Genomic DNA, 14,115 nt, shown 5'->3' with positions numbered 1-14,115 from the left:
TCTATTATGCTTTTCCCTTGACTTCTCAGTGATGTTGTCTTACCTAACTTTCCCATATTGTTAGGGTGTTTTATACTGTTTTCTTTGTTTAGGTGGAACTTGAGTGACTCTAGTCATACATAGTTTTGTTATCGATTGGTGTAAAAACTCTCACTTTGATTTTTAAGGTAAAAACTTAACTGAGCATGCTTGAGAGTGAATAGGGGGCATGCGGGAGGCTGGTATCCTTTGGAATGGAGGTGTGTTTTGGTATTATAATGAGATTATAATGATAAAAGTTCATCCACTGGACAAATTTCTGGCTCAGTAACTAGCATTTTGGATGGAATTGAACTTTTTTTTTTTTTTTTCTTAATTGACAGCAGCTATACCTTATATTTTTTGATTGACAGCAGCTATATCATCTGGTTCCTGTACCTGCCTTTACACAGGGCCTGGCCGCAGAATCTTCACAGTATCACAGTATCACAGTATGTTTGGGATTGGAAGGGACCTCAAAAGATCATCTAGTCCAATCCCCCTGCTGGAGCAGGAACGCCTAGGTGAGGTCGCACAGGAACATGTCCAGGCGGGTTTTGAATGTCTCCAGAGAAGGAGACTCCACAACCTCCCTGGGCAGCCTGTTCCAGTGCTCTGTTACCCTCACTGAGAAGAAGTTTTTTCTCAAATTTAAGCGGAACCTCTTGTGTTCCAGCTTGATCCCATTACCCCTTGTCCTATCATTGTTGGCCACCGAGAAGAGCCTGGCTCCATCCTCATGGCACTCACCCTTTATATATTTATAAACATTAATGAGGTCCCCCCTTAGTCTCCTCTTCTCCAAACTAAAGAGCCCCAGCTCCCTCAGCCTTTCTTCATAAGGGAGGTGCTCCACTCCCTTAATCATCTTGGTTGCCCTACGCTGGACCCTCTCCAGCAGTTCCCTGTCCTTCTTGAACTGAGGGGCCCAGAACTGGACACAATATTCCAGATGTGGTCTCACCAGGGCGGAGTAGAGGGGAAGGAGAACCTCTCTCGATCTACTAGCCACTCCCCTTCTAATACACCCCAGGATGCCATTGGCCTTCCTGGCCACAAGGGCACAGTGCTGGCTCATGGTCATCCTGTTGTCCACCAGGACCCCCAGGTCCCTTTCCCCTACACTGCACTCTAATATGTAATTTCCCAACCTATACTGGAACCTGGGGTTGTTCCTGCCCAGATGCAGGACTCTACACTTTCCCTTGTTAAATTTCATCAGGTTATTCCCCGCCCAACTCTCCAGCCTGTCCAGGTCCCGTTGGATGGCAGCACAGCCTTCTGGTGTGTCAGCCACACCTCCCAGCTTAGTGTCATCAGCAAACTTGCTGATAGTACACTCTATTCCCTTGTCTAAATCGTTAATGAATATATTGAATAATATTGGCCCCAGCACTGACCCCTGAGGCACTCCACTAGATACTGGCCTCCGACATGACTCCGCACCATTGACTACCACTCTCTGGCTTCTCTCCTTAAGCCAGTTTGCAACCCACCTCACTACTCTATTGTCTAGACCACACTTCCTCAACTTAGCTGTGAGGATGCTGTGGGAGACTGTGTCAAAGGCTTTACTGAAGTCAAGGTAGACCACATCCACCGCTCTGCCATCATCCATCCACCTTGTTACATTCTCATAAAAGGCTATGAGGTTGGTCAAGCATGACTTACCCTTGGTAAAGCCATGCTGACTGCCCCTAATAACCCTCTTATCCTTGATATGCCTTGAGATGGCACCAAGGATAAGCTGTTCCATTACTTTCCCAGGGACAGAGGTGAGGCTGACCGGTCTATAATTACCCGGGTCCTCCTTCTTGCCCTTTTTGAAGACTGGAGTGACATTTGCTTTCCTCCAATCCTCGGGCACCTCCCCCGTTTCCCAAGACTTGGCAAAGATGATGGAGATGGAGAGCGGTCCAGCAATGACTTCAGCCAGCTCCCTCAGCTCCTTCACATTGCTCCACTCCCCTGTACTTCATAGTGCCAGCACACTGGGCTCCCCCCTTGCACTACCATCCAAGAAGTCAGGCCAGGTTGAAGGGTGGAGGGGAAACCATGCAGAGCAGATTCCTTACTCGCTGCACAGCTGCCTTATATGATGAAGATGTGGATATAACTCAATAAGTCTATCCTTGATAATTAGTTTCAATAATTTGCCCCATCAGTAATTTTTCCACAGCAACATCTCATATCTTAGCTCCATGAAGGCAGCATACCTCTCATGACTGCCTATCAAGCTGGCAGACAGGTGCTTCTGTGCCCTGCAACAGTCACCCACTATGAGCATCCACTGTGTGCTGCTGGTACAGTTTCTCCTTGAAGACCTTACTCATGAGTATAGCTTCATATCTGGTTTTGGTTGTGATACTGGAGGGTGGAGACTGAGGTAGACCCTTGCTTTTGCAAGTCACCAGGGTCCAAGTTGCCTCATTCTCAGTGGTCTGCTATATGAGCAAGGTTCTGAAACCATCTATCTGCCGCAATGGAGAGACAGGACACAGCTTGATGCAAGCAAAATGTCAACTTTATTGTAATTTCTAACATATTTTATACTTATCCTAAACAGCGCGTCACACACTGATTGGTTTGCTATTCTTGCTAGATACCTACTGATCGGCTAATGTTTGTTTAGGCAGTTGCTATCTTGATTAATGCACTCTCCTTAGTGTAGCAGAAGCAGCAATTCCTTCTTGACAACCTTAGTAACTCGTAATTCTTATCTACACAAAGGGTTTAGCACATCATGTCTTTAAGTACTGTTTCTGTTTTTCATCACCAGGGTCTGTGACCAACAAGCTCCAGCACGTTTCCTTTTATCAATTGATAAGTGCTGGGAGTTTTGCTGATGCCAGCCAAATTCTGTCCCACATCTCCCCCTTCCTTTTGTACCATCCAAGTAGCACGCATTAGTTTTTCTAAACTTTTCTTTACGCAACTTAAAATACAACCTAAAATAAGCAAAGCTACATGTGGGAAACTGCAGCGGGTCTGTGGAATCCTTGACAGAAAATATGGGAGTAGAGATCAGCCTTGAAGATATTAAGATTTACCCTTGAGAAGGATGGGAGTAAAGGAGTATCCGGAGGTATGGAGTTGTACCCATGAGAGAGGAGAGATGTACCCGTGAGAGAGAAGGGGATAGAAGAATAACATGGATGATAGCAAAATTAACCAATGAGATGTTAGTGCTGTAACTTGTAACCAATAGTGAAAAGACACATGAACTGGTAGAATTGTATAAAAATGCACTTGTAGCAATAAATGGTTTGCTATTACTTCAATCTTGAAGGAACTTGGTCCATGTCGTTTGTCCATCTCAACTGCGACATCTGGTGACCCCGATGTGATCCTGCCTGAAGAGGATCTCGCATGACAAGGTGACAGCGTGAAGCTGTGAACAGCCGAAGAAGAGCTGTGGAGACGGAGCCCGGTACAGCTGATAAGAGCAGCCGAGGAGAGCTGCCGAAGATCCGGATCGTTGAAAAGACACCTCGCTAAGGCATAGGTGAGCTACCGGGAACATGGGGGGAAACTTATCTAAAGAAGAGGGTACTATATTATCCACATGGAAGCTGCTTCTGAAGAAGCAGGGTGTTAGCCTTCCGGAACTGACTTTAAGAAAAATGTTACTATGGGGCAAAGCACAAGGTTTAGAGGTTAATCCTGTGACAGCATTTAGTGTGTCACAATAGATGGACTTGGGAGATAAACTGTTTGAAAGTGCTACCCAAGGGTCCAAGGAAGCAACTGAACTGTTAACAACCTGGCACTTGTTTTTAGATACTCTGAAAGAGTTAAAACAGCAACAGGATAAGGCAGAGGTGGCGGAGGGGGATGGTCTTCCTGGCTCTCCTGGGACAGATTCGGAGGAAAAGGCAAGGTTAAGTACTACTCCGACCCCCCCTGTTACTAAAGATTCGTCAAAACCGCCCAAGTCCATATTACCTGACACGGATAAGGATCCGCAGCACTTTTTTGGAAAGTTAAAAGGAGTAAAGGAGGAGCGTACGTATGTGTGGCCCCGAGATCAGAACCAAAACAGAGATATACTGCTATCAAGCAGGGTCCTAAAGAGCCGTTTCTTTCCTTCGTCAAACGTCAGGTATTTGATGCGAATGTCCGGGGACTGATAGTAAAACAGCTAGCTCATGATAATGCTAATACAGATTGCCAAAAAGTGATTGAAACTTTGCCAGGGGATCCAACTTTAGAAGCAATGATTACTGCTTGTTCCAAGGTCGGTTCAGTGGAACATAAAATGACTGCACTTGCTGCTGCTATGGCAGCAGCTAAAACACAATGTCAAAAGTGCTATGAACGCGATCGGAATGGTCATGTAAGACTCATCAGTCCACGTACAAACAAACAGGCTTCAAAAGCTGTACACACACCTGTCTATGGTACAGCCTCAGTAACTTGCTTCAAATGTGGAAAAAAGGGACATTTTTCTAAGCAGTGCCATTCTAGGTATCATTCTAACGGACAGCTACTGCCACAGGGAAACAACAAGAAGAGCGTGAAGGGGCGCGTGCAGACACAAATGCCTCCTTCAACAACGCTTTGCAACCCTGGCAATCCGTTTCTGGGGTCAATGCACATGCAGTCTTCTGCGACACACTATCAGGAAAAACCAGCGGAGCAGCCGGGATGGATGTATCCACCGCCCACACAGTAACTACAACAACTCAAGAGGTGCATAAAGTGCCCCTGGATGATTGGGGGCCAATTGGCAGGGGACTGAGTGCTTTGTTAATAGGACGATCAAGTAGTACCCTGCGAGGATTAATGGTACACGTGGGGGTTATTGATGCGGACTATACAGGACAAATTTGTGCCTTGGTTTCCACAGCGACACCACCTGTGACAATACAAAAAGGAACACTTTTAGCTCAACTTGTGCCCTTTTTGAGTTCTGTTCCTAGGACTGAGCAAGTTCTTCGTGGGGACAATGGACCTGGTTCAACTGGAAAGCCACTTATTTTTTGGTCTCAAACAGTGTTAGAGAAAAGGCCACAAATGGTTTGTACACTCATAATGAATGCTTTTGTTCCCAGCCAAGTGACCCTTACTGGACTGCTTGATACAGGAGCAGATGTCACTATAATTTCACAACAGGACTGGCCTCCTTCTTGGCCCTTGGTTTCAAATACTGTGGGTGTGATGGGACTGGGTGGAGTCGCAAACAGTTTGATGTCAGCTAAACCAATAGTGATTGCTAATCCTGAAAACCAAAGGGCTACAGTGAGACCTTATGTGGCCCCAGCCCCACTGAACTTATGGGGGAGGGATTGCCTAGGGCAGTGGGGAGTACGGATAACTACGGATTTTTAGCAGGGGTCACTGTGATGCAGGGTGTTTCTCGGCCCACTTTAGCACTAAGATGGTTAACTGAAAGACCAGTATGGGTCAATCAGTGGCCCCTTGCTCAGGAAAAACTTACAGCCCTGCAATCTCTTGTGATGGAGCAGCTAGCTGCGGGACACATAGAGGTCTCACATAGCCCTTGGAATACTCCTGTGTTTGTTATCAAAAAGAAGTCTGGAAAATGGAGATTATTACATGACCTACGAAAGGTTAATGAGGTTATGGCAACTATGGGAGCTTTGCAACCAGGTTTACCTTCTCCTACAATGATTCCAATGCAATGGGAAATTGTTGTAATAGATTTGAAGGACTGTTTCTTTACTATTCCTTTAGCAGAACAAGACATGGAAAAGTTTGCCTTTACTGTTCCATCTGTAAATAATGGAGAGCCAGCGAAAAGGTATCATTGGAAAGTGCTGCCACAAGGGATGAAAAATTCACCTTCCATATGTCAATGGTATGTGGCAAAAGCTCTGAGTCCAGTACGTGCTTTGTTTCCATCAGGGTATTGCTATCATTATATGGATGACATTTTGTTGGCCACAGCAACGCCACAAGAATTGAGTGAAATGGAAAATAAGGCACGTGAGTCATTAAATCAGTATGGGCTGGTTATTGCACCTGAGAAGGTGCAATGACAACAGCCATGGCTTTATTTGGGCATGAAAATTTTGGATCAGACAGTGATACCACAACCTATAAAACTGCAAGTAAAAATCAAAACACTGAATGATGTGCAAAAATTGGCAGGAATGATCAATTGGGTAAGGCCTTATGTAGGAATCCCCTCTTCTCAATTGCAGCCATTGTTTGATCTCTTGCGAGGAGACACTAATATTTCTGCCCCTCGCACTTTGACAACAGAAGCACAGCAGGTAATTGCGAAAATTGAACAAGCAATCAGTAGTAAGCACGTATGGAGAACTGATTTGACAGTGTCTGTACAAGCAATTGTTTTGATTGATCAATGCATTCCTTTTGCTATGATCGCACAATGGCATGAGAAGTGGGGAGATCCTCTACATATTTTAGAGTGTGTCTTTTTGCCAGCCAAGTCAAAAAAGACAGCCCCAGGTCTTTTTGAACTGGTGGCTCAGGTAATTATTAAAATCAGATTACGTTGCATGGAATTAATGGCAAGAGATCCAGAAACGATCATGCTTCCTGTGCAAAGTGATTATTTTGAGTGGTGTATGGCTAATAGTTCTGCACTACAAGCAGCTATGATGAATTATATGGGTCAAATCAGTTATCATTTGCCCCCACATCCAGTGATTAAATTAGGCAGTCAGGTAAGATTTGGTCAGAAGCAATTGAATCAATCAAGCCCAGTAAATGGACCTACAGTATTTACAGATGGATCAGGAAGGACGGGCAAGGCAGCCATTGTTTGGAAGGATGGGCCACAGTGGCGACATCAAGTAGAATATCAGGAAGGATCACCACAAGTGGTCGAACTTAGAGCAATGACCATGGCGTTTCAGGCCTTTCCTGGCCCTGTGAATATTGTGACAGACTCTGCTTATGTGGCTGGGCTTGTACAACGGTTGGATAAAGCTGTATTGGGACATGTGTCTAATGAAAAGTTATTTGGTATTTTAAAACTGTTATGGCTTGAAATTCAGAAGCGTCATCATGAATATTATGTCATGCATGTTAAAAGTCATACTACGTTACCAGGTTTCATAACAGAAGGAAATGCAAAAGCAGATTCTCTAGTTTCAGCAGTGACTTTAGGACCTGTTCCTGATGTTAAACAACAGGCAATAGCGTCACATCATTTCTATCATCAAGGCTATCGTGCCTTGAGACGACACTTTGTCATTTCAAATTCTGAGGCACGTGCTATTGTTGCCGCGTGCCCTGATTGTCAAGGTCAGCATATTCCTACTTATTACGGTACCAATCCCCGTGGCCTTCGAGCCTTGCAAATTTGGCAAACTGATGTTACACATGTACCTGAATTTGGGTGCTTGAAGTATGTTCATGTCTCTATAGACACCTTTTCCTCTGCTATCGTTGCCACTGCTCATACTGCAGAATCTGCACGAGATGCAATACGTCATTGGCAGCATGCATTTTCCTTCTTGGGCGTTCCGCAACAAGTGAAAACAGACAATGGCTCAGCATATGTATCCCGAAAAGTTGCTTCATTTCTACAGCTCTGGGGAGTATCTCATGTTACAGGTATTCCTCATTCTCCCACAGGGCAAGGTATTGTGGAACGTGCTCATGGAACACTCAAGCGTTTTCTTTTAAAACAAAAAGGGGGAATGTTGGGTGAACCACCTGATGCACGCTTGGCTAAAGTCACATATGTTTTAATCTTTTTGCAGGTTTCTGATGATGCCCAGATGCCGCCCATTCTACGTCACTTTTCCTCTTTAGTGGCTCAAGAAAGGGTGGGTCCAGGGGCAAAAGTGTTGGTGCGGGATTTGCGCACAGGACAATGGACAGGTCCACATGAATTATTAACCTGGGGGAGAGGCTATGCTTGTGTCTCTGCAGATCAAGGACCACAACGGTTGCCTGCGCGAAATGTGAAACCTGTGTTGCCTTCCTAATGATGATTGCTGCAGCTGTTTCATCTTGGATGCCTGCACAGACAAAAACTAACATGTGGATTACTTTAGCCAACATGACTGGCCAGGACTCCATATGCCTAGCTATGGCATCTCCGGAAAACCCGTTCCACACATGCTTGGTTGGCATCCCCCTTGATGACTACAGCAGCATCACACAACTGTTTCAAAACAGTGGTCTGTGCAGAGGCATTGCAACAAACTGTAATAATACTAACATGGCACTTTGGATTAACTGTCTCCTGGAAATAGACATTGAACCACAGGAACTGGAATTGCTGGGATCTGTGCCCATGGATGCTTGTATCCAGCTGGTTTGTGAAAAGTGTCAGGACAATATGCTAAAGCATGAATGGATAAGACTGCAAAATGTTAATGCTACCCTTCATGACTACAGAAATGAAACTCGTTGGTGCAATGCCTCGCAGAAGAATCCAAGGGGTGTTGTTAACAATGTGGGACAGCGACCCTGAAAACTCCCGTATGGTGTATTCTTGATCTGCGGAGATAGAGCCTGGCCAGGAATTCCTTCTAATGCTGTTGGAGGACCATGTAGTTTGGGACGATTAACTCTCTTAATGCCCAATGTATCCATGATAGTCGATCACAGAAAAGCGACACGGGAAAAACGTTTTTTGCATGCATATAAGTCAAAATGTGATGACAGAGTAGATTCTTGGGGTTCAGGATTAAGGGTTTTAGGATCTCTTGTACCTGGTGTTGGCACAGCTAAAGCTCTAAATACTTTAGAAAAATTAGGATGTTGGCTACCTAAGCAAACTAACAGAACTTCTAAGGCTTTAAGTGGACTTTTGTTAGATGTAGATTCTGTAAGACATGCTACACTGCAGAATAGAGCTGCAATAGATTTTTTGTTATTAGCTCAAGGGCACGGGTGTGAAGATTTTGATGGTATGTGCTGTATGAACTTGTCAGATCATTCTGAGTCAATTCATAAAAGCATACAATTGTTGAAAGAGGGGTTACAAAAGTTACAAGTTCATGATGGATGGGATTGGTTAAATAAATTGTATAGTAGCTGGGGGCTTTCAGGATGGTTGTTATCAGTAGTGAAAACAGGACTGATCGTTTTGATGACTGTTGTGGTTGTGTTACTAATGTTGCCATGCATGATTTCTCTGCTGCAAAGGGCCCTGCAGCAGACAATGAGGGCAGCATTTTTAGCACAAATACAAAAAGGGGGAATTGTGGGAAACTGCAGCGGGTCTGTGGAATCCTTGACAGAAAATATGGGAGTAGAGATCAGCCTTGAAGATATTAAGATTTACCCTTGAGAAGGATGGGAGTAAAGGAGTATCCGGAGGTATGGAGTTGTACCCATGAGAGAGGAGAGATGTACCCGTGAGAGAGAAGGGGATAGAATAATAACATGGATGATAGCAAAATTAACCAATGAGGTGTTAGTGCTGTAACTTGTAACCAATAGTGAAAAGACACATGAACTGGTAGAATTGTATAAAAATGCACTTTTAGCAATAAATGGTTTGCTATTACTTCAATCTTGAAGGAACTTGGTCCATGTTGTTTGTCCGTCTCAACCGCGACAGCTACAATAACAATAATAATAAAACGCAATCCTTCTAATAGGAACACTTTTAACCATCCAGTAATCCCAAAGTGTGACAGCCAATCTCCAAGTGAGTCATCAATTTCTTTTAAGTTATGCAAATTGTCCTTTAATTGGGTCAATTTCTTATGAATAGACTCCGAGTGGTCAGAGAGGTTCATGCAGCACATACCTTCAAAGTCTTCGCAGCCATGCCCTTGTGCTAAACGTAAAAAATCAATAGCTGCTCTGTTTTGAAGTACAGCATGTCTAACGCTAGCTATATCCTGCGTTAGGTCTCCTAAAATTTGGCTAGTTAAGTTGAGCTCCTTTTTTGTCCAACATGCGAGCTGTTTGAGTGAGGTCATGGCCCTCGCTGCGGTAGCGCCTGGCACAAAGATAGAGGCAAGGACGGTGACAGTGCGGTCCCACAATATGGGGTCCCCTATTTCTTTGCAATCTAATTCATGTGTAGATCACTTATTTCAGATATGAGAGCTTGCATTAAATAATTGATGTAACGAGGGGTGGAAAAGTGTTAATTGACCTAAATAGCAAGGTCCTCCATGGGGGTCCCTGGGTATCCCCACCCATGGTTGATCCCCACAAATTAAAAATAGTCCTGGGGGGAGACGTTTAGCAGGGAAGTCAGTACAATTTAACCTCGAGTATGTATAACTGCCAACAGCATTTTTTAACTCTGGAAAAAGGGGAGGATGCGGGTTGACGGTGGCCCATTCTGTCATAGGGACATTCATTTGTTGCATAGATCGAGGCTTAAACGTGAACCACCCTCCGTTTCTTGTTACATTAGTAGTATTTAAACACCCCAGCAAATCTAATTGCTCTGGATCATTTTTTATCGTATTATTAAGAGCTAGAATTATTTCTGCTTGCCAGGCTCTATCAAAATGTGCTGGTTTCATCCCTCTCGTGATTATTCCTTTACTTTGTAAAGTTTGATTAATCTGAGGGATGGTTCGCAGTGATAGAACGGTCTCATTCTTTACAAAGCCTTGAAACTGATCTGGCCACCACGTGGGAACCCCAATTAAGCAAGTTCTAAACGGATCCCCAGGTGTAGCCATGCTCAAGCACATGGAGTCTTGATTTGTTAAATTAGCTATTGTGACCCATACATTTTGTAGAGGGCTAATTTGGATCCCTGGATGTGCAAGTGTTCCTGTGCCTATATTAAATCCTAATATTATCAGACAGGAGAGGATCATTTCAAAAACAATTTTTCGCCCCTTTCCCATTTCCATGCAAATAGTTTGTAGCATCTCTCTTTTGCTTGATCCCAGTCCTGTTTAAGGATGGCCCATATAGCGAGCACTAGATTAGTCTTACTACACTATGGTCACAGACTAACACTTCCTCAGCTCTTTTACACACTAAATAGGCCCAGTCTTCGCAGTCACGTAAATAGCGATCACTTCCCAAAGGTTCGTGCCCTGTAATAAGCAAAACTTTTGCGACTTCAACTTCCTTGTCTAAGCAACTATCACACCATCGTCTAGCGAGCATCACCCAGCGCCACCATTCTTTCCCACAAGCATAACATGCACGTAGAACCCAAGGTTCGCAGGTGTTGCACAAACAATCTCTGTAAGTGGTGTTTCTTTGCACCGGTCCGTATAGTCCTTTTTCCTCTCGTGATGGTTAATTTTCTCCACTCTGAGCAGTGTCAGCAGGTTGCTGTTTGAAAGACTGATCTGGAGGGTGAGCCGAGCCATCTTCAGATGGTTGCGGTAAAGATTCATGGAAAGGTCGCACACTCTTTGACGGGATCCACCAAGGGCCCTTTTCTGTGGAGACACAAGCATAACCTCTGCCCCATGTGATAAGGGGATAGGGTCCCATTACCTTACCTGTTTCCGGGTCACGGACTAATATCGGGGCCTTGATCTGTACTTCGAGTGAAGAATTTGTGTTAAAATGCCAAACTATTGGAGGGTTATTATCTAATAAAGAGCAATTTAAAAAGTTAAAAACGTACAAAGCTTTCTGTAGATGTTCCTCAGGGGTGGCAGTCCCTACTCCCCCTTTTTGTTGTTGTAATAAACGTTTCAAAGATTGATGAGAGGGTTCAATCAGGGATTGACCTGTAGGAGAATGAGGGATGCCAGTAATGTGAGTCACACCCCAGGCATCCAAAAAAGCCTTTGTAGCTGCAGAGGTATACACAGGACCATTGTCCATTTTGATTTGAGAGGGTATACCTAAGGTGGCGAAAGCACGCATCAAGTGTCGTTGAACATCACGAGTCTTTTCCCCAGCATGACAAGAGGCAAACAAGGCGCCTGAAAAGGTGTCAATAGAGGAGTGAACATATTTAAGTTTTCCAAACTGTGTAATGCGTGACGTCCATTTGCCACAATTGTAAGCTTTGTAACCCCCTAGGGTTAACTCCTCCCGCTGCTGACGGGAAAGAGTGCTTCTGGCAGTCAGGGCAAACAGCAATAATATTGGCTGCTTGTTGGGAGGTGAGACCAAACTGGCATTTGAGACCTCCTGCATTTTGGTGGAAGAAAGAGTGGCTCAATTTAGCTTGTGCTATATGATCTGGTAAAACTTGTACTGATAATGTCAGCAGATCCGCTTGTTGGTTTCCTTCCACAACAAAGCCAGGGAGAGAAGTATGGGATTGGACATGCATAACAAAATAAGGATGCAGGCGTGTGTCCAAGAGAAAAATGAGTTCCTGCAATAAAACAAACAAGTCTGAAAGTACAACATCACGTAGTACAGATGCCTCGGCTCGTTCAACAATTCCTGCAATGTAAGCTGAATCAGTGATAATGTTAAGTGGTGCAGACCACCTCCGAAAGGCTCGAACAACTGCGGTCAACTTTACTATCTGGGGAGAGCCAGGAACGGTTTGTACGTCTGAGTCCCATCGCCCTTGCTGATCGTCTCACCACAGGATAACTGATTTGTGTGACTTCCCAGACCCATCTGTAAACACAGTAAAGGCTTGTAACGGCTGGTAGCTTCTTTTCGGTATAGAGATGAGGTGGAAGTCAACATTAAACAGTTTATGCGAAGGCGGGTGGGATGTAAGTTGACCCGTGTAATCAGCTAACGCAATGCAAAAGGCATCTGACTGTTGATAAAGCCACTGTAAATACAAAGTGGTTACAGGTAAGCAAATACAAGCAAAATCTGTCCCTGATAAGGTTAACAAACGTTGTCTGGCTATAATTATTAAAGAAGCAAACATCTCATGTTGTGTGAGGATAGTTTTTGTAGATTGATTCGGTAGAAAAACCCATTCAATGATTAATAAGGGATCTGATTTCTGTGAGTCCCATTGGAATATCAGCGCGTGGGGTTGTCAGGTACACAGCTGTCTAGCAGGATTCAGAATGATAAGATAAAAAGACAATTTGGGTGCCCAACGATGCACTTGCCTATGAGTAATTGCTGTAGCAACTTTCTACAAGGAATCAATAGCTTCTGGTCCGAGGCTGCGAGGGGCACACAAGTCGATGCTTCCTTTTAGCAGTTCAAATAGAGGCTTTAAGTCCGTATTAGTAATCCCTAACAGCGGTCGGACCCAATTAATTGTTCCCAACAATTTCTGTACATCACACAAATTTCTTATATCTGTCTGTATCTGCAATGGTTGGGGAACTACGGTTTGAGCCCTTATGCGCCAGCCTAGGTACTTCCATGGCGGCATTTTCTGAATTTTTTCTGGCGCAATAGAGAGGCCTGCCGAATTAACAGCAGCCGTGACAAGGGCCACAGCTTTCTCCATGACCTCGTGATGTTGTGCGGCCACTAGGATATCATCCATATAATGATACAAGAAGACATCAGACATTGCGGTCCTAACCGGACTAAGTACTTTAGCTACATACCACTGACATATCGTGGGACTATTCTTCATTCCTTGTGGCAGCACAACCCACTGGTATCTTTGTAATGGAGCTTGCATGTTGACGCCTGGAACTGAAAAAGCGAATTTAGGGGCATCGTATGGGTGCAGCGAGATATTAAAAAAAAACAGTCTTTAAGGTCAATAACAGTTAAATGCCAATTTTGAAGAATCGTAGTAGGGGATGGGAGTCCAGGTTGGAGGGCTCCCATGTCTTCCATAGCGTCATTAATTTTCCTAAGGTCATGGAGCAAGCGCCACTTGCCAGTTTGTTTCTTTATAACAAAAACAGGTGAGTTCCAAGGACTGGTAGAAGGTACGATATGCCCTTCCGTTAACTGTTCCGCAACTAATTCTTGGAGGGCGTGAAGCTTTTCCAGTGGTAGGGGCCATTGATCTACCCAAATAGGAGCATCGGTTTTCCATGTCAATTTTAGGGTGTTGCGCACCTCAATGACCCCACCTAAAAATGGGTCCGAATGGACATTCCCCACTGAGACAACACATCACGACCCCATAGAATCATAGGAACTGGCAACACAAAAGGTTTAACAGAGGCTATATGCCCCTCCGGACCTTGAATTTGGATTAGCTCCAAGCTCTGGTGACTACTACCAGTCCCTCCGATTCCTGCTAAGGTTTGGGAACATTAGCTAAAGGCCATTGCGAGGGCCATTTAGCTTGCGATATCACCGTAACAT

The sequence above is a fragment of the Columba livia genome, chromosome W (assembly GCF_036013475.1).
Source record: "Columba livia isolate bColLiv1 breed racing homer chromosome W, bColLiv1.pat.W.v2, whole genome shotgun sequence".
NCBI classification, from domain to species: domain Eukaryota; kingdom Metazoa; phylum Chordata; class Aves; order Columbiformes; family Columbidae; genus Columba; species Columba livia.
Note: the sequence above shows the minus strand (reverse complement) of the source record.